Consider the following 26,548-nt stretch of genomic DNA (forward strand, 5'->3'; position numbering starts at 1 on the left):
TAAGGATCATAGAATCTATAGCCTCCTGGGCCCCATGTCCAGGTATAAAGAGCCTTTTGATGGCTAGTTAGAGAGGTTCTCCTGAGAACTCTATGTCTAGTTTCCAGAAACAGGCATGCTTGTTTATTTAGGATGGCTGGACCCATTCAGACAGGGGCCATGCCCATGGCCTGTAATCATCGATGGGCACTCCAACATTTTTCCCGGTGAGACAGCTTGTGATCATGAGTCAGTCCTTCCTGGGAAATGGTTGAGAAGTATCTTTCAGAGATGAAAACTAAGTGGAGAGGGTGACTGAGGGAGGGGTGGGGGAGAGGCTGAGTCAGACCCCCGTCCACTCTTCTAGGCTATCCTAAGAAACCCTGCTCCATGGAAAAGTGACGCTGTCCTGCCCTCTCAGGGCTGAATCATTCCAGGGAAGCTCTGCTCCTCTGCCTGTATCTCCCTTGGTGGGGCCCCAAACCCAGCCAATGTCTGCCACAGAGAAATTCTAGAACAAATGTGTTACTATCTTGATGGAAAAATACTAACAGGGTAGATATTCCAGGGAATGTAGGACCCACCTCCTCTTGGCTTGAGCATCTAGGGATCCCATAGGCACCCAGAGTATCCCAGGGGCACCTGTATCTTAACAGACTAAGGCAGTACAGCTGTGGTTTGGGATTTGGAGTAGTTCAGTTGGGTGGCACTTGTTTTTGGTCATTTCGACCAAGGCTTTGCGAGGTGATGGAGGTCCGAGGGCAGCATGCCTTTCCTTCCTTACTTGCATGCTTGGATTTCATCTTGCTGGGGAAGGAGGTCCTTGCACAAATTCTTTTTCTTCTTAACAGCTCTGCCACTCCATGGCTGTGTGACAGGGAGCAAGGACTTTGTAAAATGGAGTCAGTAATAATAGAATCTACCCATGAGGTGCTGCAAGGGTTAAAAAGGGCCCCTGGGTGTAAAGTCCCCAGGACCACGTCCGAACCAGAGGGAGCCCTCAGTAAGGATCAGCTGTTGTCACTGCTCTTCTTAGCATGAGATGAACGCACCCAGCACACAAGCCTGGCTAAGAGGGTAGGCCTAATAAATGTTAACACTTTTCTCTTCCTCCTCATCCCATTGCTTTATCCCATTGATGGTGAGAGAAGACTGGACTTCACTAGGGCAGGAGAGACTCCATTAAGTGCTGCTTGTATAAATTTCTGAGATGCAGAGATGAGAGATTTGATATGAAACATCTGCAACAAACTCCCTTTTGCAACTCAAGGTCTAGGATGAGGCCCTGGAGCTGGGCTCAGGTTGTAATCCTTGAAGCTGAGTACTGGAAGAACCCTCAGATACCACCTAGTCTTAGCCACATCCTATACTCGGGGAAACTGAGGCTCCGGGAGCAGAGCCAGCCCTAGAACAGAAGTCTCCTGCCTCCAGGTCTGGCAGTCCACAGGCACTTTCTGAACACAACCCTTGAGAGCCACAGAGGGGTGTCCAGCACAAAGGCCTCTGTCTGGCAGGGGACTTCTCTGAGAAGGCATAGTATCACCCAGGCCCCCTCCCCACCTTGCCTCTCTCCGATCAGCCTTTAAAGAGATAAAAGGACAAAGAAGAAGGGCCATACAAAACAGTAAGTGCTCAAAGGGTGGAAAACAGGTACTGTCACAACCGCCTTCTCTTCCTGGCTTATCCCAAGTTACAGGCCAAGTGTACACTGCCCCATTGCAATGGGTTCCCAGACTCAGGCAGTAACATGGCCACACAGGTGAGCTCCAGGGCCTAGAAGTGAGTGCCCCATTCATTCTCCGGAGGCTTTCAATTTCTCCAGCAGGCAGCCAGGAGGAAGGCTCTGAACACTTGGCTGCCCCCTCCCTTCCCTCAGCTTCCAGCAGTTCTCAGTCTTCCCGTCAAAGGGGCCAGTCTGACGTCTGCTAACGTTCCCCTATTCCCAGAGCTCTGTCTCCCCACCCAGTTTTCCCTTCACCACCTGCCCCCCTTCCAATCTTGTTTCATACTATAGACCAAGGGTTACTTCCGGATCCAGCCCAATGTCTAACTTCCTGCAGAACATGTGTGAAAACGCACAAACCTCTGCCAGCCCCATAGAAAGCCATGGATTTTAAAAATCACACCAGCATGGAATGTAATATTGTACAACTTTGAAAAAAACAGTTTGGGTATTTCTTTAAAAGTTAAACATACACCTTATGACCCAAGCACTCACCCTCTGGGTATTACCTAAGAGAAACTTAAGAGTATGTCCACACAAATGCTTCTACACTTATGTTGACAGCCAAACCTGGAAACAAGCCAAATGCCCATCAACAGGTGAATGGATAAATAAATCCATACAATAGAATAATACTCAGCAACAAAAAGGAATGAACAATTGGTTCCCACAACATGACTGGATTTCAGTCATTATGCTGAATGAAAGACGCCAGACCAAAAAGAGTCCCTCTTCTATGATTCTATTTATACAAAACTCTAGAAAATGCAAACTACTAAGGATTGACAGAAAACAGATCAGTAGTAGGCTGAGGATGGTAGAGAGGAGCAAGAGGGAGGGATTACCATGGGGCATAAGGAAACTTTCGAGGGTGATGGGTATATTCATTATCTTGACTGTGGTGATGGTGTATACATGTGTCAAACTGATCAAATTGTACTTTAAATATGTGTAGTTGATTGTATATCATTTATACCTCAACAAAGCCATGAAATAATCCCACCAGTAGCTCAGTTTTCAGCTCGTGGTGATATCCTAGAGCCTCAGAGGATGGGAATATGGACCATTTTTTGACATTTCATCTGATGCATCGATGCACTTTGCTCATCACTCTGATGAGCCCATGCTTTCTCAGCCTTCTGGATGAAGATCTCCAGTATATTTTCACTTGAACTTTCTGGAAGGCTTCCAGGAAACCATAGCCTATGTAGAAGCTGCTTCTGAAGGAAATCGCTCTTTAAAATCACAACCATTTGGAGCGACCCTTCAGTAGCGATGGAGTGAATGCAGGGGGCCTTGCCTCCTGACACTTCTATTTTACTCTTTTCCACCACAGGGTGCAGTCGATCCACCCAGAAGTCAGATGGGACCATGAAAGGTCCCACCACATGAGCGGCCTGAGGCAGCCCTCAGGAGGGCCAGGCTACCTTGTTCTTCATTCCACGTGGACAAATGGGAGCGAATGTCCACTCCCTTGGGCAGTCTGTGCTGCCTGCTGCTTAGGTAAAGGTGGTGAGAGTGCCCTGCCCTCCTCAGGGCCACAGACAGGGTTACTGATCTCCAAATTTCCAGAAACCAAGTAATAAAATATGGTTTCAAGCCTGCAATGCCTTTGTTTATTGAGGTAGAAATCACATAACACAAAGTTAGCTATTTTAAAGTCTACAATTCAGTAGCATTTAGTACAATCACAGTGCTATGCAACCACAGGGTCCATCTAGTTCTAAAACATTTTCATCATCCCAAAAGGAAACCTTGTATGCATTAGCAGTCACTTCCCACCCCCATTCCCCATCCCAGCCCCTGGCAACCACTAATCTGTTTTCTGTCTCTACGGATTTACCTATTTTGGACATTTCATATAAATGAGATCATACAATATGTGCTCATTTATGGCTGGCTTCTTTTCCTTAGCATCATGTTTTGGAGGTTCATCCATGTTGCAGCATCAGTATTTCATTCCTTTTCTTGGCTGAAGAATATTCCAGTGTATGGACTGCAATGGCTTTTAATATCTTTGCCTTTTTTCTACTTTCTAAATCAAAATCCTCTGGCTAGAACACATACTAGTTGAAGTCTCCGTAACTGTCACAAATAAGGGGGCTTTTAATATCTTTGCCTTTTTTCTACTTTCTAAATCAAAATCCTCTGGCTAGAACACATACTAGTTAAAGTCTCCGTAACTGTCACAAATAAGGGATGAGGTGAGGTATGCTGAAGTAGAGGGAGAAGAATATTCGCCTGGGAGGTCTGGGTTCTAACCTCCCCAGGGAACTTCCAATCTGTGACCAGGAGGTAATCACTTAAGCCACGGAGCAGAATGAATTTGTAGATCTCTTGGGCCACCATCTCGTTTCTCTAACAATAGCATGTGACAACTTTTGAGCAACACTCAGTATTTTTTTTCTCCCTTTAGAGCCTCCCTTTAGAGAGCAATGGGGCAAGCTGGGACAGAAATATGACAATCTCTTCCCAAGCAGCCAATACAGCCACTGCCAAATTTTGACACCATGAATTTCCCCTCATAAACCCCCTCAATAGTCCCTGAGAGCCTGTTCAATTGTTCTTTCATACCATTTGTATTAGTTTTCCGTAACAAATTACCACAAACCGGGTGGCTTGAAACAACAGAAATTTATTCTCTCACAGTTTTGGAAGCCAGAAGTCTGAAATCCAGGTGTCAGCAGGGTTGGTTCCTTCTGGAACTCTGAGGGAGAAGCTGTCCCGGGCCTCTCCCCCAGCTTCTGGTGGTGGCCGGCAGTCCTTGGTGTTCCCTGGCTTGTAGACTCATCACTCCATCTCTGCCTCCATCTTCACAAGGCCTTCTCCTCCCGGTGTGTCTGTGTCCAAATTTCCCTCTTCTTATAAGGACACCAGTCATATTGGATTAGGGCCCACCCTAATGATCTTTTCTTAACTTGATTACATCTGCAAAGACCCTATTTCCCAGTAGTCAAATTTCCCTCTTCTTATAAGGACACCCGTCATATTGGATTAGGGCCCACCCTAATGACCTTTTCTTAACTTGATTACATCTGCAAAGACCCTATTTCCCAGTAGTCACATTCATAGGTTGTGGGGGTTAGGACTCCAACATAGCTTTTTGAGGGGACACAATTTAATCCACAACACCATTAAATTCTCTGAGTTGAACGCCTTCTACAGTTGTTAATAACAGTGTTTCTATCACAGATTCTAGCCCACATCTCTGTATGCGTGACACATCAGTCAGGCCTGTCTGTGGAGTAATAGCCATCTGTTGATCCTGACTCTCAACTGTCTGTCAGGTCTGTCTCCTTCCACTGCCCTGGTTTATCCTCATCATCATTCCCCTGGACTCCTGCCACAGCCACCTTCCAGGGGACCTCCCCTGACTCCAGTCTCTGCTTTCCAATTTGTCCTCTACACTGCAGTCAGAGCGATCTTTCCAAAACAATGATCTGACCATCTTCCCTGCTCAAAAATATGGATGGAGCCACATTCCCTCCAGAATAGGTTCCAAAGCACAGCCTTTGGAGTCCTCCACACTTGGCAGCCTCTCTCTGTCCTGCCTTCAGCCCTCTGGACCCCCTGCTGCTCCCAAACTCACCACCCCAGGGCCTAAGAAAAGGCCTACCTGCTTTGGTGATGCTCTCTGCCCTGCATGACCTCTTCCTCATTGCAAGTGACCTCTGAGCCATACGTCTCTCTCCTCTCCCTGAACCTGAATATCACTTGGTTCGGACCTTTCTGGCACCCATCCATCAACCCCTCTGAGAGCTTAATCTGGGCTGGGCGTTGGGTTTGGAGTTCAGAGGGAGAGGTTGACCTATGACACACGTCAGATGGTGCTGGACACCAAAATAGAAGGGCCTGAGGGCTGTAAGAATGAATAAAGGAAACCTCATTTTAAATGGAGTCGGGAGGCCAGAAGGAGGAGCTCTCACCCACTACCACTCCACATCAACTACAGGGAGAATAGTCAATTACAGACCCCAACAGGAAGAGATGTACATTGCATCTCCCCCTACACAAGAAATTGACTACCTCAGCAACTCAGCCAATGAGAAACCATCAGCATCCTGAACTCTTCCTTTCTACCAATGCACTTTTGCTCAAAACAACCTCTCTCAACTTCCTCCTTTTTCTTGATAAAAACACGTTCCTCTCCTTTGCTTGCAGGACTTGCCTATGGCTTTTGCTATAGGTTGCTTGTCCTGAATTGCAATTCCTCTGTTACTCTTGAATAAACCCATTTTGCTGGTAAAATAACTGGCTGTTTTATTTTTTAGGATGACAGGGTGATAAAGCCTGGCCTGACCGTAAGCTCCTACAGGGCAGAGAGCATACCTCACCAACACTTCATACTCAGTGCCTAGCACAGTACCTGACACAGAGCAAGTGCTCAGGAAATGTTTGTGGAATGAAATCTAACTAAGGAGACTAGAGAAGGCTTTCCGGAAGAAGTGACATATGAGTGGAACCCTAATGAGTGAATGGGATTCTGACAGAGAAACAGTGGAAGACAAAGAGGTGGAGCAAAGACAGTCCCTGCCCTAAAGGAAATAACCTTCTAGAAATAATCATACTACAAGGCTGCAAGCAACCCATACCTTCAGAAAACAGAAATATCCTCTGGGGGTGCATGGAGGAAGCAGCATTTCTACAGTTCACTTTGTACTTATGGTCATTGATGTTATATTTATTTATTGGCCTCTCTCCTCCACTAGCCCAGAAGCTCCCTGATGGCAGGATATGGGTATCACTACACTCTGACTGAGTCAAGGGTGTAGGACATCAATTATTGAGTCCACATGGAAAATGCCCCGGTTTAATTATCACTGACAGCCTTCCTACTAAAGATGCCAGTTCTCTTTACCTCCACTGATAAAGTAGGAAAGAAGGAATATCTGCAACTAATGTTGATACAGGCCTTTGGAAAGCTAGTGTATTCTCGCTCCTCCCTCCTCCTCCTCCCTCTCTTCCTCATCATCCTTCTTTCTCTCCTTCTCCTTCTTCTCCTCCTTCTCCTTCTTCTTTACCTCTCCCTCTCTCTTCTCATAGTATTTGGAGATGATGTGGGAGAGGAAGGTTGAGGTCAGCTCAGAAAATACCCTGGATGTTAGAAAGAAGTTTGGCCTTCAGTCTGTGTGTGCTGGAACCTGGCAGAGCCATGGCCAGAACTGAGTTGAAGGAGAACCCCATCAGAAGTCCACAAAGACATGGGAAAGAACCATTGTAAGCTGGGGCAACAGACCAGGCAAGAGTCATGGGTTTGGGGTGGGTGTTGGACAAGCACAGGTGATGATTTTAGAAAGGAGGTGATGAATTTGAATTATATATATATATATAGAGAGAGAGAGTTCTCTTTCTCTCTATTTATAGTCAGAAAAGGCCAGAAATAAAGTGGATTGCATAAGGGAGTAAGTTTCTTGCCCCTGGAAATGTATGCTCAAGCACATGCCAGGAAACAACTGAATGGAAACATTGAACAGAGAATTTAGGCATCAGAAGTGTGGTTAGGCTAGATTACTTTATGATTCTAACACAGAAATTTCATGATCATGGCTTCTAAAATGCTATAGAATCTGGACTGAATGACCATTCAGATGGTGAGTGGGGTAATAAAAGGAGGAGTTGGAAATAACTCCACAGTTTTTGGTGAGCGTCAGTATTATTGGAGTGAGGGCTGGCGTGAGCAGGGACAAAGAGAAGTTAATCTTTGCATGCACTGAGCTGAAAGTGTGAGAGGGCTAGCCAGGTGAGCAGGTGGAATAGACTGTTACAAATCTGGGTCTGAGCTCAGGTGAGAGATTTGAGAGTCACTGGTTTACTTCATATACCCAACCAACCAGGAAAGGGACACACACAATAGGAAAGAAAACCCCATTTACAAAAACAACAATGAAAATAACATCCTTAGGAAGATACATTACAAGCATGTACAAAACCTCTATGAAGGAAATGTCAAAACACTCTGGAAAGACTTGAAAGTAGACATGAACAAATGGAAAGACACTCTTTGCTCTTGAATAGGATGACTCAACATCATAAAGATGTCTGTTCTCTCCAACTTAGTTTATAAATATCAAATACAATCCTAATAAAAAATACCAACAAGCTTTTTAATGCTGCTAGACAAGTTGATACTAAATTTCATATGGAAAAAATAAACATACAAGAGTAGCCAGGAAAACATACCATAGGACACTTGCTGGTTCTGACCAAGATGGAGTAGCGCCATTCCTCCCAGGTCTCCCCTCTCAGAACTAAAAAACCCTGCACATTGCCCAACAATGTGAATATGCTTAACAGTACTGAACTGTACACTTACAAAAGGTTAAGATGATAAATTTCACGTTATGTGTATTTTACCACAATTAGAAATGTTTTAAAAAGCAAACTGCAGAAACAAACAAAACCTGGACATGACATAACAAACAAGCATATGAATACTACAGAAGGCAGAAAGAAAAAGCAGTCAACCTAGGAACCTAGAGACTTGAGGAAGAGCACAGCAGTGAGTTCTCTGGGTTTCCTTATTGACTCTCATATATCCTGGACAGGATGCTACAGAAGCCTCCAACTTGGAACCGCCAACAGGTACAGACAAAAAAACCTCCAAAACCCTCCAATAAAAGCCTTTTCCCCCTAGCCAAAGGACTCTAGAAACCAGCCTAAATGACAGAAAACTTTCTTGAAAATCCTCGCCTTACTCCAGCCAACACCAACGGAAAAGCCGTCACTGCCCTGTGGTTTCAGCCAGGCCAAGTAAGAAGTTGATGTTCCACCTCACTCCACACCCCCGGCTCCATGTAAGCAGATGGTCGTGCTCTGATTCCTCCGCCCAGAGGTGTCAGGAGTACAAGAATGCTTCCATTCTCCCACCAGGGTAGCGTCAGCAAGGTCCAGAGGGAAGCTGAGCCTCCACCTCTACCTGGCAGACTTAAGGAGGTGGGGTGAGATGGAGGTGATCAGCACTAGACTTGACCAAGCACTCCCCTCCCCAGGTATCAGTGAGGTTGAATGGGAAGCTTAACTTCCACCCCAACTCAGCATCAATGAGACTGAAAAAGGTCTTGCGAGTTGGGGCTAGTCAGCACTTCACTTTCCTCCCAACCACTGGTGTTAGAAAAGACCAGTGAGGAGCTGAACCTTCACACCCCCACCTGGCAGCAACAAGACCGAACAAAGCAGAGTGAAGCAGGGTTAGACTGCATCCTTGTATCGTCTCCTCCACCCCCACCGGCCTGGTGTCTGCTGGAGCCAGCAGGGATCTGAGGTTCCACCTTTACCTTGCAGCAAAACGGCAATGTGCGTCAGCCCTCCACTTCTGCCCTCCCCAGCAGGGCCTAGTAGGAAGCTGAGCTTACACCCCCCTCAGAGGCAACAAGGCAAGGTAAGTCAGTGCTCCACTTTCCCCAGGAAGGTGTCAGCAGTGCCTGGGGGGGAGCTAAACTTCCATCCCACCCATCAGCAATAAGGCTATGTCAATCAGCTCTCTACTTTTGCCAGGGTGGTGCTGGTGAGACCCAGCAAGAAACTGAACATAGATACCCACCCAGCCCTCACATTAGACATCAAAAGGGGTACTGCTTACTAAAAAGTAAGACAGAATACCATCCAAAGTCTCATAGTATAATATGGACAATATCTAGGATATGATTTTAAAAATCACTCATCATACCAAGAACCAGGAAAATGACAACATGAATGACTAACGATGATCAACAGATGCCAACGCAAAGATGATTCAGCTATTGCATTTATTTAGCAAGAATTTTAAAGCAGTCATCATAAAAATGCTCAACAAGCAATTACAAATACTCTTGAAATAAATTAACAAAATAGAAAATCTCAGCAAAGAAACAGAAATTATAAAAATGAACCAAATGGAAATTATAGAACTGAAAAATACAATATCAAAAATAAAACAACTCACTGAATGGGTCAGTTTAGAGAGTGGAGATGAAAGAAGATAGAATTGGTAAACTTGAGGACATATGAAGAGAATTCAGCCTATCTGAACAAGGAGAGAAAATAAACTAAAAAAGAAGAGGAAGAGGAGGAGGAGGAGGAGGTGGGGGAGGCCCTCAGGGACCTGCTGGACAACTACAAAAGATCCTACATTTGTATCATTGGAGGCCCAGGAGAAGAGAAAAAAGTGAGATTGAAAAATTAGTCAAATAAATAATGGCTGAAAATTTTCAAAATTTGGCAAAATCATAAACCTGCAGACTCAAGAATCTGAGATAATCCCAAACAGGAAAAATACAAAGAAATCCATGCCAAGAGAGTTCATAATTAAAATTCTGAAAACTAAAAGACAAAGAAAACAATCTTGAGAACCATTAGACAATAATGACACATTACTTACAGAGGACAATCAATTCAAATGACAGGGGATTTCTTTTCAGGAACCATGAGGTGCAGAAGGAAGTGGCATAACATTTTTCAAGTGCTGAAAGAAAAGAACTGTCAACTCCAAATTATGTATCCGGCAAAAAATATCCTTCAGGAATAAAGAGAATAAAATAAATCAAGACATTCACAGATGAAGAAAAACTAGGAGACCGTTGTTGCTAATAATCTCACCATTAAAGAATGGCTAAAGGAAGTTATCTAAGCAGAAAGGAAATGATAACAGAAAAAGACCTGAAACTTCATAAAGGAAAAAGGAAATTCAGAATAGGTAAAAATGGTGATAAGTATAATAAACTATTCTCCTCATGAGATTCTTAAGTCATATTTGACAGATGAAGCAAAATTGTAACACCATCTCATCTGATACTCAATGTATATAGAAGAAATGGTTAAGACAATTATATTTTACAAGTGGGAATGTTAAAAGGATCTAAATGGAAGTAAGATTTCTACACTTTCCTCAAAGTGATAAAATGTAGACTGGACTGTGATAAATTACTTATGTATACTGTTAAAGTAACACTAAGAAAACTATACGATGTGATATACCCCAAAACACTAAATATAAATCAAGATGAAATCCTAAAATATGTCCAAGTAACCCACAGGAATGCAAGAAAAGAGAAATAGAGGAACAAGAACCAGAGGAAGCAAACAGAAAACAAATAATAAAATAGCACACTTAAGCTGGAACATATCAACAATTACCTTACATTTATATGGTATAAACATACCAATTAGAAGACAGAGATTGGGGGCCTGCCTGGTGGCGCAAGTGGTTAAGTGCGCGCGCTCTGCTTCGGCGGCCCAGGGTTCACAGGTTCGTATCCCGGGCGCGTACAGAAGCACCGCTTGTCAAGCCATGCTGTGGTAGCATCCCATATAAAGTGGAGGAAGATGGGGATGGATGTTAGCTCAGGGCCCATCTTCCTCAGCAACAAAAAAAGGGGGGAAGGATTGGCATTGGATGTTAGCTCAGGGCTGATCTCCCTCACACACACAAAAAAAGAAGACAGAGATTGGTAGAGTAGATTTAAAAAAAAAATGACCCACCTATATTCTATCTACAAGATACTCCAAATACAACAGCACAAGTAGGCTGAAAGTAAAAGGATGGAAAAAGACATACCGTGCAAACATTAATTATAAAAAAAACCATTAGTGGCTATATTAATATCAAAAAAGACTTCAGAGCAAAGGAAATTATTGGAGACAGACTAATATTACATAATGATAAAAGAATCAATCCACTAATAAGATATAAGGATCCTAAATGTGTATGCACCAAACAATAGAGTCTCAAAACATATGAAGCAAAAACTGAGAAAGCTAAAAGGAGACATAGACAAATCCACATTATAGTTGAGGACTTCAACACCCTACTCTCAGCAACAGATACAACCACTAGTCTTCATCAACAAAGATGAACTCAAGAATACTTCAACAACTAACAGAATCTAGATGACATCTATAGAACACTCCACCCAACAACAGCAGATTACACATTTGTTTCAAGTGCCCATAGAACGTATACCAAGATAGACCATATACTGGGCCCTAAAACACACCTCAAAAAATTTAAAAGAATCGAAATCACACTGAGTATGTTTTTTAATCACAATGGAATCAAACTAGAAATCAACAACAGAAAGAAATCAGGAAAATCTCCTAACACTTGGAAATCAGACAACACTTCTAAATAATCCATGGGTTAAAGAGGAAGTCTCAAAGGAAATAAAAAATGCATTGAGCTGAATGAAAATGAAACCACAACTTAAAAAATGTGTGGGACAGAGCTAACAGTGCTGAGAGGGAAATGCATAGCACTAAATGCATACACTAGAAAAGAGAAAAAGTCTCAAACTAGTATCTAAGCTAAACCAATAATCTAAGCTTACACCTCAAGAACCTAGGAAAATAAGTGCAGAATAAACCCAAAGAAGCAAAAAGTAAGAAATAATAAAGATAAGAAATAAATGAAATTGAAAACAGAAAAACAATGGAGAAAAATCAATGAACAAAAAGCTGGTTCTTTGAAAAGATCAGTAAAATTAATCTCTAGCAAGGCTACAATGAAATAGAGAAGACACAACTAACCAGTATCAGAAATGAAGCAGGGGGGCCTGGCCCCGTGGCTTAGCGGTTAAGTGCGCACGCTCCGCTACTGGTGGCCCGGGTTCGGATCCCGGGCGCGCACTGACGCACCGCTTGTCCAGCCATGCTGAGGCCGCGACCCACATACAGCAACTAGAAGGATGTGCAACTATGATGTACAAATATCTACTGGGGCTTTGGGGGAGGAAAAAAGGAGGAGGATTGGCAATAGATGTTAGCTCAGGGCTTGTCTTCCTCAGCAAAAAAGAGGAGGATTGGCATGGATGTTAGCTCAGGGCTGATCTTCCTCACAAAGAAAAGAAAAGAAAAGAAATGAAGCAGGGGATAACACTTACAGATCTGGCAGACATCAAAAGGATAATAAGGGAATATTATGAAAAATTCTACACACATAAGCTTGACAACTTAGATGAAATAGGCCAATTCTTTGCAAAGCACAAACTACCAAAAGAGATTATTTGAATAGCCCTATCACTATTAAGGAAATCAGATTCATAATTTAAAAACTTCCCCCCAAAAACACCAGACCTAGACGGTTTCTTTAGAGAATTCTAACAAACATTAAAAAAGAATTAATATCAACTCTACACATTCTCTTCCAGAAAATAAAGAGGGAATACTTTCCAATTCATTTTATGAGGTTGGTATTACCCTGATATGAAAATCAGACAAAGATAGTACAAAAAAGAAAACTAGAGAGACCAAAACCTGTCACAAATATAGATCCAAAAATCCTCAAGAAATTATTAGCAAACTACCACAAATCACAAAATATGAAATATATAACCCAAGTCACCCTATGACTATCAAAGAGATAAATCTGTACTTTAAAAATTCTCAAAAAAGAAATCTCCAGAACTAGGTTGTTTCATGGGAGAATTTTATCAGATGTTTAAAGAAAAATTATTACTGCTTTTACACAATCTCTTTCAGAAAATATAAAAGGCAGGAGAACTTCTCAATTCATTTTATAATTCTGATACAAAAACCAGACAAGCACAGGACAAAAAAGTAAAATTTAAAAAAACTTAAATTTAAAAAAAGTCAACAAAACATTAGCAAATCAAATCCAGGAATATACATAAAAAATAATACACAATGACCAAGTGGGGTTTATCCCACGACTGCAAATCCGGTTCACCTTTTGGAATTAACCATGTTATCCACAATATTAATAGATTAAAAAAAAAGATCATGTGATTATATTAATTGATGCAGAAAACGTATCTGACAAATTCAACACACAGTCATGCTAAAAAAAAAACTCCTATAAAACTAGGACTAAAGGAGAACTTTCTCAATTTGATAAAGAGCATCTACAAAAACTACAGCTAACACTATACTTAATGCTGAAAGAATTAATGTTTTTCCTCTAAGATCGGAAACAAGGCAAGGATGTCTGCTCTCACCACTGCTATTCAACAATGTACTGTAGTGTTAGCTAGTGTAATAAGGCAAGAAAATGAAATAAAACCCATACAAGTCAGAAAGGAGGAACTACCTCTGTCCTTATCTGCAGATGACATGATTGTCTCAGGGAAAATTCCAAAGAGTTGAGAAAATAACTCCTAGAACTAATGAGTGAGTTCAGTAAGGTTTCAGGATATAAGATCTGCACATAAAAACCAATCACATTTTTATATACTAATAACAAACATTTTGAAACTGAAATTAAAAACATAATACCATACTGGCATAAGGATAGATATATAGATCAGTGGCGTAGAAGTGAGGGTCAAGAAATAAATCTTACATTTATGTTCAATTGATTTTTGACAAAGGTGCCAAGACAAAATCATAGTCTTTTCAACAAATGGTGCTGTGACAACTCCATATCCACAAGCAAAAGAATGATGTTGGATCCCTTTTCCATCATATACAAAAATTGACTCAAAATGAAGATAGACTTAACTATAAGAACTAAAACTATCAAACTCTTAAAAGAAACGCAGAAGTAAATCTTTGTGACCTTGAATTAGGCAGTGGTTTTTTGGATACAGCATCAAAAGCACAAGTGATAAAAAAAAAAAAAAAAAAAAACTAGACAAATTAGACTTCATCGAAATTAAAACTTTTGTGCTACAAATAATACCATCAAGAAAGTGGAAAAATGACCCAGAGAACAGGAGAAAACATTTGCAATTCATACATCTGATAAGGGTCCAGTATTCAGAATATATAAAGAACCCTTACAACTCAACAATAGAAAGACAAAAAAAACAATTTAAAAATGAGCAAAGGATCTGAACAAACATTTCTCCAAAAAAGGGTACACAAATAATCAATAAGCACATGAAAAGATGCTCAACATCAGTGGCTATAATCAAAAAGACAGAAAATTACAAGTATTGGAGAGGATGTGGAGAAATTGGAACCCTTATAAATTGTTGGTGAGATTGCAAAATTGTGCAACTACTTTGCAAAAGTACTGCCAGTTTGGCAGTTCCTCAAAATGTTAAACATAGAATTATTACATGACCCAGAAATTTCATTTCTATGTATAAACTCAAGATAAATGAAAGCTATGTCCACACAATAACTTGTACACAAATCTTCATAGCAGCATTATTCTTAATAGTCAAAAAGTGGTAACAACCCAAATTTCCATCAACTGGTGAATGGATAAACAGAATGTAGTATATCCATACAATGGAACATTATTTGGCAATAAAAAGAAATAAAGTACTAATACATGCTAAAACATGGATGAAACCTGAAAATATTACGCCAGGGGAAAGAAGTCAGTCACAAAAGGCTACCTATTGTATGACTCCATTTATAGGAATGTCCAGAATAGGCAAATCCATAGAGACCAAAAACAGATTAATAGTTGCTAGGGGCTGAGCCTAAGGGGGAATGGGGAATGGTTACTAATGGGTATCTGATTTATTTTTGGGGTAACTAAAATGTTTTGAAATTAGATATTGGTGATGGTTGCACAACTCTGTGAATATAGGAAAAAACACTAAATTGAACACTTGTAAATTATATCAATAAAGCTGTGTTTAAAAACACAATACCATTTACAATTGCTCCAAAGGAAACAGAATTCTTTAGATACTAAATCTAAGAAAATGTGCATAGGATCTATATCCAGAAAATTACAAAATGCTTATGAAAGAAATAAAGATCTAAATAAATGAAGAGACATACTGTGTTTATTGATTAGAAGACTCAACATAGTAAATGTTTCAATTCTCTTCAAATTGATTTATGTTTTTAACACAATTCTCATCAAAATCCCAGCAAGATTTTTTGTAGACATAGACAAGCTTATTCTGAAAAGTATATGAAAGGTTCAGATCCTAGAATAAAACAATTTTGAAAAACAAGAATACAATGGGAGGAGTCACTCTACCAGATATTAATGTTTATTATTGCAACATTAATCACGACTGTGTGATATTGGCAGAGGGACAGGCACATAGATCAATGGAGCAGAAAGAGACCCACACAAATATGCCCCACTAATTTTTGACAAAAGCATAAAGGCAATTCAGTGGAGGATGGATAGCCTTTTCAACAAATGGTGCTAGAGTAATTGGACACATATGGGCAGAAAGACACAAACCTCGATCTCAACCTCACACCTTATACAAAAATTAACTCAAAATAGATCACAGTCTTAAATGTAAAATGTACAGCCATAAAACTTAAAAAAAAAGGAGAAAATCTTTGGGTCCTAGGGCTTGATGAAGAGTTCTTAGACTCAACAACAAAATCATGGTCCATAAAATAATTCTTCTGTGAAAGAACTTGTTAAGAGGATGAAAAGACAAGCTACACACTGGGAGAAAATATTTTCAAACTATCTATTGGACAATAGATAAGTACATAAAAATATAAAGAACTCTCAAAACTCAATGGTAAAAACACAACAAAACAAAAAGCCCACAAATAATCCAATTAGAAAATGGACCAAAGTCATGAACAGACATTTCACTCAGGAGAATATACAGATGGCAAATAAGCTCAAGAAAAGATGTTCAATATCATTAGGCATTAAGGAAATGCAAACTAAAATGACAATGAGATATCACCACACACCTATCAGAAAGGACTCCTCATACATTGCACTACACAACTACCAAAACTATGCTGAGTGAAAAAAGCCAATTTCAAGAGGTCACATATTGTATAAATTCATTCATGTAACATTCTTGAATTGCAGAAATTGTAGAAGTGGAGAACAGATTAGTGGTTGCCACTGGTTTAGTTCAGGACTTGGAGCGGGGCAGGGTGGGAGGGAGGTGGGTTTGGTTATAAAAGGGCAACGTAGAGGATCTTTGAGGTGATGAAACTGCTCTTTATCTTGGCCATGGTAACGGTTACATGAATCTATATGTTTGATAAAACTGCTTTGAATTAAATACACACACACACTGCACACACATAAATAAGTGCATGTAAAATTGGTTACATCTGAATAAGGTGGATGGATTGTATCAAGGTCAATGTCCTGGTTGTGATATTGTATTATAGTTATGCACGATGTTACCATCAGGGGAAACTGGGTGAAGGGTATATGGGATCTTTGTTGTATTATTTCCTGAAACTGCATGTGAATTACAATTATCTCAAAATAAAAGGTTTAAAAAAATCATGCTGGGCCGGCCCCATGGCTTAGAAGTTAAGTGCTCACGCTCTGCTACTGGTGGCCCAGGTTCAGATCCCGGGCACGCACCAACGCACCGCTTCTCCGGCCATGCTGAGGCTGTGTCACACATACAGCAACTAGAAGGATGTGCAACTATGACATACCACTATCTACTGGGGCTTTGGGAAAAAAAAGGAGGAGGATTGGCAATAGATGTTAGCTCAGAGCTGGTCTTCCTCAGCACAAAAAGAGGAGGATTGGCATGGATGTTAGCTCAGGGCTGATCTTCCTCACAAAAAAAAAAAAAAAAAGAAGTGAGGCCTCTTGAGATCTAGGCTCAAACTGCCACAGCATTGCTTAAAAAAAAAATCATGCTGTAAGTCTTCTATAATTAAAACAGTATGGCATTGGAGGAAAAACTGACAAAGCAAACAGTGGAATAGAATATATATCTAGTAATAGACTCAAGCATATATGGAAATTGAATATATGATAAAGGTGACATTTCAAATCACTGGGGCAAAGATGGACATTTTTAAAAAATGGGGTTGTGGGGCCGGCCCACAGCATAGTGGTTAAGTTTGGCACACTCTGCTTCGGTAGCCCAGGTTCTTGGGTGTGGATCCCAGGCGTGGACCTACGTCACTGTCAGCCATGCTGTGGCAGCATCCCACATACAAAATGAAGGAAGATTGGCACAGATGTTAACTCACGGCTAATCTTCCTCAAACAAAAAAAAAAATAGGGAGATTGGCAACAGATGTTAGCTCAGAGTGAGTCTTCCTCAGCAAAAACAAACAAACAACAAAAAAACGGGGAAGGGTTGTGATAACTGAGTAGCCAATTGAAAACATGCAAAGTTCCATACCGTGTAACCATCCACAAGAATAAACTCCAAATGGATTAGGAATCTCAATGTAAAATCTAAAATCCTACAAATACTGAAAGAAAATTGAGTGAATTCCTCTTTAACCTGGGTGTGAGGAAAGTCTTTCTAACTGCAACTCAAAATCCAGATGCGATAAAAGAAAAGATTGATATTTGACTACATAAAAATGCTTTTACATGGCAAAGAAAAACAAACATCAAAAAACAATGAACAAATTGGAAGAGATTACTTGCAATATGTATCACAGATTAAAAAACTAATATCCTTAATATATAAAAACTCTTAAAATAGAGGATAAAAGACCAAAAACCCAATGGCAAAGAGGAGAAAGACATGAACAGATACCACACACACACAAATATCAAAAAGCCTCTAAAGCATGTGAAATGATGCTCCAAGTCACTTATAATTAGAAAATGCTAATTAAAATCACCGAGAGACCATTTCTTACCTATCAGATTTACAAAAATTAAAAAGTATAGCAAATACTTTGTTGGTGAAGCTTTAGAGAAAAAAACACTCTCATACATTGCTGATGGGAATGCAAATTGGTACAACCTTTCGGGGGGGAATTTGGCAATACCTTTTAACAAAACTACATATGAGTTTAATTTTTTTTTTTTTTTTGGTGAGGAAGATTGTCCCTGAGCTAACATCTTTGCCCATCTTCCTCTATTTTGTATGTGGGATGCCGCCACAGCATGGCTTGACAAATGGTGTGTAGGTCTGCGCTGGGGATCCAAACCCATGAACCCCGGGCCACCAAGGCGAAGCATATGAACCTAACCACTATGCCACTCGGCCAGCCCTATGTGCTTACTTTTTGACACACCAACTCTGAGGATACACCTCCAACAAAATCAAAATACGTATGTAGCAGGTTGTTCATTGCAGCATTGTTTATAATTGCAAATACTGGAAACAATCTACACACTCATACATAGGAGGGTAGTTGAGTAATCTATGGTGCGTCCACACAACACCATATTACACAACTGTAACAAAAGAATGAGGAAGATCCCTATGAACTGCTATAGAGTGATGGCTAGGACGTACTGTCAAGCAACAAGGGAAAGCCCCAAAGTGTAATATCTATAGTACGTTGCCCTTCATGTAAGAATGAAGAGGTATAGGAAAATACACAGATATCTACTCATTAGTGCAAAAAGAAACACAGGAAAATCAATGATGTTGGTAACTTAGAGGGGATGAATGGAATGAGGTGGAATGGATAGATGCAATGGGAGGTGTCACTTTCTGTACAGTTCTAACTTTTGGAATTATGTTATTTCACATGCTAAAAAATTAAAACTAAAAAATATGGGAAAACAAAACCCCCGAAAGGAATCTAAACAGAAACAAGTGAACAGAACCATTGTCAAATGACCACAATGGGGGCATGGGGCCAGAGAACTAGCCCAGGTAATTTTTTAACACAGTCTTTGGACAATATACCTTTAAGCCAAAGACAAAAGAATTCTAAACAAATATTGTACTCTGGTTAATAGGCTTCTTTTCATAGAGTTATGGGTTAGAAATTCAGAAACTACTTTCTGAGTATTCTAGGATTCAGTAAATTAGTAAATATATTATTGATGATAGCAGAGAGATTTCTCACTGACATAAAAGAGTTACAAACATGAAAAGGGGAAAGATAGAAAGAACTTTTCTGTTGAATTGGAATTTAGAGGTATCAGTGTGAACTCATGGTTTATAGATAGGTAGATAGATAAATTACCACAATTATAAAATTAATAAAATAAAATGAAATATAGGTGTGAGTTAATTAATTAACTAATTTCCAAGCTTTGTGGACTAAGAAGGTCATCTATGACGCTCCTGTAGAAATGAGCATACATTTAGTACCCAGATCTTGGTTTATAAATACCATTCTCCACTAAAAGAAATTAGGGTTCCTCAGAAAAATGGCTCATTTTTAGGGCTGAGGCAGAAAATGTACAAGATGAGCCTAGAGCATCTTGCTGTGCCAGAAATTAAGGCCAAGCTCAGAGAATGATTAGGGACATGTCAAAAAGACATAAGAGGCAGCATAAAGGGGCTCCCACTGGCCAAACCTGGGACAATTTGAGCATCAAAATAAATAATGATAGTAAAGGATTATAACTCACTGAATAAAATTATTATTATTATATAATATAATATATATAATAATATTGTTATTATTCACTGAATAAAATAATAACCCACAAGTTCACCTGATATAAATAAAAACATAAGTAAATAAATGACGATGGAAGGAAAGCTCTCTCTTAGAAAGCCAAATAATAAATATAGAAGGGATGATGGAAAGTTACAGAATATTAACATATCGCCAAAATGTATTTGCATAAGATAATTACAAAGGGAAAAATAGCAACTTGACAGGAGAAACCTGGCAAGCACCACATTAACCAAGTGATCAAGGTTAACATCACCAGTAATGAGACATATTGACATCATGTACCTCATGACATGATGCTCTGAGAAGGACACAGCGTCTCTTCCGTGGTGTTCCTGCCAAAAGTGCAGAACCCTGAATCTGATCATGAGGAAACATCAGACAAACCCAAAATGAGGGACATGCTGCAAATAACTGGCCTGCACTCTCCACAAATATTAATGCTATGAAACCCAAAGACAGACTGAAGAACTGTTCCAGATTAAAGGAGACTAAAGAGACAGGACCACTGAATGCACTGTATGATCCTGAATTTTCTTTTGCTATAAAGGACATTATTGGGACAATCAGCAAAATCTGAATAAGGTCTTTAGATTAAGATCTTTAAATTAGATTCGTACCAATAGTAGCTTCCTGATTTTGATCAACATCCTATGATTATGCAAGAGAATGCCTTTGTTTTTAGGAACTACACATTCAACTATTATTTAGAGATAAAGGAGCATTGCATCTGCAATTGATTCTCACACAATTTGGAAAAAGAAATAATGTGTGAGTGTGTGTGTGTGTGTGTATAGAGGGGAGGAGTGGATGAAACATCAAGAAAATGTGGTAAAATGTTAATATTTGGGGAAATGAGTGAAGGTATTCAGAAATTATTTGTATTATTCTTGCAACTTTTCTTGAAGTCTGAATTTATGTCAAGCTAAAAATTTAAATAAAAAAGCTTAGACGTGATCAGTTAACCCCTGTCCCCCAGGAAGAAGGTGTAGAGAGCAAAGAGTAGAGGTCTGAGGGACAACCCTTAGAAAATGCTCACAGTTGATGGGTGGGTTTCCAGGAGGCAACAGAACCAGAGTCTCTAGGCACACACAGGCATTCAGGGAATAGTAACTGTCATTTTGATAAATTTCAAGTCAAAACCGGAGCCTTCCTTCTGACAAAAGACCTGTTGCCAATGCTCCACAAGCCCTGCTCAGTGTGGCAGACCCCAGCTGGTCCACTGAACTCCCTCCAGGTCTGCGCTCAGAATCCAGCCCATGAGGCAGAAAAACTGAGAACTGGAGGGCTTCTCTCAGGTAAAGCCATTTTGGCGAATGATGGGTGGATAGATGGATGGATGGATGGATGGATGGATGGAAGGGAGGAAGGAAGAAGGGAGGGAGAGAGAGAGGGAGGAAGGAAGGAAGAAAGGATGGACGGACGGACAGACAGGTAGATACATGAGAGTTAAGATGTAAAAGGCTACTAAATACTCACGGTGAAAGAACTTATGCAAAGTAATGATGATTAACAATATTAATCATTTTAAATAATTTCAGTTCAGTAAGCAACAAAAACACCCTATAAAGCCCAGTTTATCAGGGAACTGCTAAAATGAGAATGTTTAACTTGAAGAGTCTAGTTATGTGCTGTCCAATATGGTAGGCACTAGGCACATATGGCCATTGAGCACTTGCGTGTGGCTAGTCCAAATTGAGATGGGCTGTAAGTGTAAATTACACACTAGAATGTGAAGACTTAACATTATAAGAAAATGTACAATATCACAATAATTTTAAAGTTCATTACATGTTCAAATAATATTTTAGATAGATTGGGTTAAATAAAATATATTATTAAAATTAAATTTACCTGCTTCTTTTTTACTTTTTTAACGTGGCTACTATAAATTTAAAATTATATGTGTGGCTTTCATTCTATTTCTATGAGACACCACTGGCCTAGTTAATAAACGGTTTTGCAAGTTTTTGCTCAACTCTCACCTAATCTCCAAGGTCCTTGCCGGCCACCATATTTAAAAGCACACTCTTCCCCAGCACTCCCCAACTCCCTTCCTTGATTTATTTTGCTTTGAGGCACTTATCACCTCAGACGTACTATATTTTTTACTTATTAATCTTGTCTATCATTGGTCTCCCCTACTAGACTACCCTCCGTGAGGATTTTGTCGGTTTTGTTCACTCTTGTTTCATCACCCTGACACATCATTACTGTGCATAAGTTCTTTCACTTTGGGTATTTAGTAGCCTTTTACATCTTAACACTCATGTATCTGTCTATCCTTCCTTCCTTCCATCTGTCCATCCATCCGTCCATCCACCCCTTCTCTAACAGCGCCTGGCACATAGTAGACACACCAAATATCTTTGTTGAATCAATTTTTCGAAATGACTTTTGACCAGTTCCTGAATTGACCAGCACTTAAGTTCCAGTTTTGGATCACTCTGGGCTCCAGTTTCATACTGACCCCTGACCTGTCCCAATGCAAGAGGAGAGGCAGCCCAGTGTGCTCCACCACTTCAAGGGTCCACAGTAGAGAGAAGGGTCTTGGGCACTGCCTGTCTTTCCCACTTCCCTTTTTGCCTTAATTTCAAGGCCAAAGCTCTTAACAAATGAGTGAGGGAGAGGGAATGGATACATTTTTTCCCAAAAGGTAGACAGCCATCAGGAACTATGTGGGCAGAGAAGCACATATACTTAAAAGTGCTAGTGCATTTCATTTTTCTTGGACTCGGTATCTATCTACCTCTTTCAGTGATTCAGATGATCAATGAATTTTAGCTCTAGAAGGGATTTTAAGGTCATACACTCCACTGGTCAAATTGCAGCCTCCAAATATAACAATCCAACCCAATAAGAGGAAAATCTCAGAGAGCCCTCTACCCCTCTAGGCCAGCCCTTTCATTGTAGTGATAGGAACTGTAGGACCAGAGAGGGGAAGAGACTTGCCCAAGGTCACACAGTGAGCCTTAAATCTGGTCCTGGCACCCAGGCAGCCTCCTCTCAGGTCAGGGTCTCCCTGGCTTTGTGTCCCCACACTGGTCCTGTTCCAGGCCAGAGGATGGGGTGGCTGGGCATAGACAAGAGGTGGCTGGGCTGGAACCAAGAGAAACAGTCCCAGAGCTGGTGGCCGTATGGGGATGAGCTGGGCAGATTTTGTAAGCACCCCATGAGCTAAAGGTGGTCAACACATCTATGTGATTTTAAAACAAACAAATAAGCAAACATGCCAAGTCCTGTGGGTGCAAACAGTTGAGAAACTAAAACCCTCTTCCAGACAACACAAACTGTTACTCATTACAAAAATAAGGGTGGGGTGGCTTGTTTTTTTCCCCATAATGAAAACTAGCAAATAGGAAGTCAAACCTAAAACAGCCTATTTGTTTAAATTAAAATAATTCCAGAGAACAAGACCCCAATGATCATCCCCATTATTAAAAGAATCTGTTTTATTTTAAGTTAGGCATTGGTATAAGACCAAGAAAATTAAATATTTACTTTAGCTGAGAAGAACTCTTGGTTGTTGGGAGCAGGGATGGGAGACAGAAATTCCTTTTTGATAGGCTACTATTTGATAGCTAGAAATCAAAATCTCTCAGCCATATAATCTGCTGCCCACATGCCCATACTAACCTGGAGGCCTGGATGCTTCCTCTGTAAGGGTCTGTGAACTATGGGATGGAGCAAAGAGCCCCACAGTGGGCTGAGAGTGGGAATACCTGAGTCCCAGACTAGCTCAGCTCCTAGCAGCTTGCAGGGTGATCCAGCCCCAGCACCCTTGTGTGCAAACCCAGGGATCTCTAAGGGAGCTGCCACTTTTCATATTCTTTGGTCCTGCATAAGTACATATCGACTCTTTTTGTCTTGACCCAAACTTCCAGAACTGTTCTCGTCTATGTAACAGTCACAGCCCTCACCTACCAAACTAAAATGAAACCCCCACACTTTCAAGTATCTGGTCATTTCAAAAAGAACAAATCATGATTTATCCTTTTCAAATATTTTTAGTAACTTGGGAATTTAATTTGCAACTCAGAAAATCATGGAATGTCAAAGCTGGAGGAAGATTTCAGATCCCCCCGGTTGATTCCTTCATTGTAAAGATGGGGAAACTGAGGCTCAGAGGTGGACCTGGAGCACATGTCAGCCGACCCCCAGGTGGACATTCTTCCCACTCTAGCACTAGGGACCCCTCCCAGACTCAGAAAGCTGGTCCCAAACAGTAAATCTTCCAAAGGGCAAGTGCCAGCTGCCACATTTTCCAATTTACAGGACCACTATCGTTTCGGTTGATTACGTGACGATGCCTAAAATTGCTGGGTGGCATCTGCTTTCAAGCAACTTGCACGATTCCTCCCCCTCCAGATGAATAATGAAGCTAAGGCTGAGACACTCCAGCAAAGGGTGGGAATCGGCACCACTCTGAATAATGACCCGGTACTGAACACTCATTTTCAACATGATCTGCACTTAACCAGCCCTGGCAAATCTGGCTGGTTTAACAAAAGAAAGAAAGGGTGGGGGGACACCTCAATCTGTTTGCAAGCCAGTTCAAAGGAAACCAGCACTCCTCTTTATAAAGGAGAGAGAAAGCCCAAGCTCCTAGCAACACACTCCCTTCATAAAGGTTCCTAACTTGGGGGTGGGGGAAGGGAATCCAGGGCTCTACAAATGTGTGGCTGCCTCGACTCTGGAACTGCGTAGCAACAGGCTCAGCAAGGCCAGGATCATCCTCTGAGGGTTAAAAGGGCTTTCCAAACCTGCTGTTTACTCTCTCTCGAAGACTTGGAGTACCTGCGCATTCATTAGAGCCAGGTTAATCCAATGATAGAGTTGTGTTTTGAAGAGAGGTGAAAAGACACTATTGTAAGGAGCCAGAGAGCCTAGAGGGAGCACAGGCCCAACAAGGGCCAAGGACATGTTTTCCTGCTCATCATGTTTTCCTGTGTTCTTGCACAGCCCTGGACTTGTTCTGTGACCTTGGGCAAGCACCTGCCCTCTCTCAGGGCCTCAGTTTCTCCATCTTTGATTTACGAGCCCTCCTGGCCTTCCCATGAAGAGTCTTTCCACATTTGCAGGGTTGGACGTGGGTGGTGGAGAAGGGTTGTCTGAATTGAGTCCAGCCAGCCTCTTCTCTCCCAGGTAGAAGCCCCCACTAAAGTGCCTGCAGGCTCCTCTTGAGGTTTCTCTCCAAAGAGAACACGATGCTCCCCTCCCTCAGGACAGGACCCTGGCCAGACCCCAGGGCAGGTCTACCACCCAGTTTTCATGAGGAGCTGACCAGGGCATTTCAGTGATTTCAGGGGAGAGCCAAGGATCCACTTTTGCCTCCTGATGCCAGGTGGGACAGTACTGGAATGCAGAAAACCAAATCAAACAATTTGCCTTCTCAGATCCCATTTGTTAACTTCCGTGGCAGGTGGACATGGAACCTCCTCCAGGGCACTGGGCCAGGTACAGTACACACCCTGGACCCACTCCAGAGCCACTGAGGGCTGGGCAAGCAGGACCCCTAACAAGGCTCGGCCTCGGGAACTGTCTGGATCCCAGACACACTGCATGGCATAGGAGGTCCCTCCCAAGCCACAGACTCTTTTATGCTAGTTTGCCTGGGTGTAATTTACACAATATCAAAGGAAGGGACAAAAGGACTTTTCACGTCAAAAGAGATCTGCTTTTCTTTTGTTAAATTTCTCAGGCCAAATGGGAAGGCAAAATGAGGAGTACCAGTGACACTAAAGAGAGCAACCTGAGAGTGTGCCCCGAGCCTGATGTTTGCAAGACGGTCTCACCAATATCAGCTCACTTGCCTCTCCCACGATGCTGTTAAGCTAGGTAGGGCTGGCATTCTCATATCTCCATCTGACGACTGAGGACACTGTAGCTCAGGTAGGTTCACGGACTTGCCTAAAATCCCACAGGTGGTCAATGTCCTTCACCGAAGGCAAAGCTCATTGTTCTTCCTACATTACAGTGTTTCTATGCCCATGTGGTAACCACAGATGACCATGCAATCTGGCACAGCCCAAGGCACCACATTGAGGAGTTCCTAACCTGTCTCAAAGGATCTCTGAGAGAACCATGACTAGGCCTCCACAAGGGTCTATGAGCCCCTGAAATTAGACGCAACATTGCATATACTCGCACAGTACTCGAAGGAGAAGACCCACAAGCTTTCTTCAGATTCTCAAAAAAGCCCATGATCCACAAAAGGCAAAGAGGTGCCCCTGCTTCTGAGAGACAGGAATCATTTTTGTTATGATTTGGAGTTCAGTAGACCAGCTGGGGTCAACTTCCCTGGGGGCAAGCTCAGGAGAGCCTTCATGGCCAGATGGTCCTCACTGTTCTCCAATCTCATGAACAGAACCAGCTTTATGCCGGGCATGGTACCACTTGGGGGGTCTGAGAGGGCCTCCCTAACCCCTGAATACCTCATACCTGTGCCCTACAGAGCAGATACTCTCCAAGGCATGGCAAACTTTGCACCCTTAATTCAAATTAGAGGTTCCAGATTCTACTGAGAAAAGGAGTCACACTATGGTATAGAGACTGAGGATGGTGCCTTTCCAAGTAAGGAGGAAGGGGTGGTGAAGGGCAGAGGTGTGTCTAGGACACAGGATGGGGAAGGTGGGGGGACTGAACCGAACTTGGTTTGCTCAG

Source organism: Ceratotherium simum, chromosome X (genome assembly GCF_057802395.1).
Source record: "Ceratotherium simum simum isolate JZ-2026a chromosome X, ASM5780239v1, whole genome shotgun sequence".
NCBI lineage: Eukaryota > Metazoa > Chordata > Mammalia > Perissodactyla > Rhinocerotidae > Ceratotherium > Ceratotherium simum.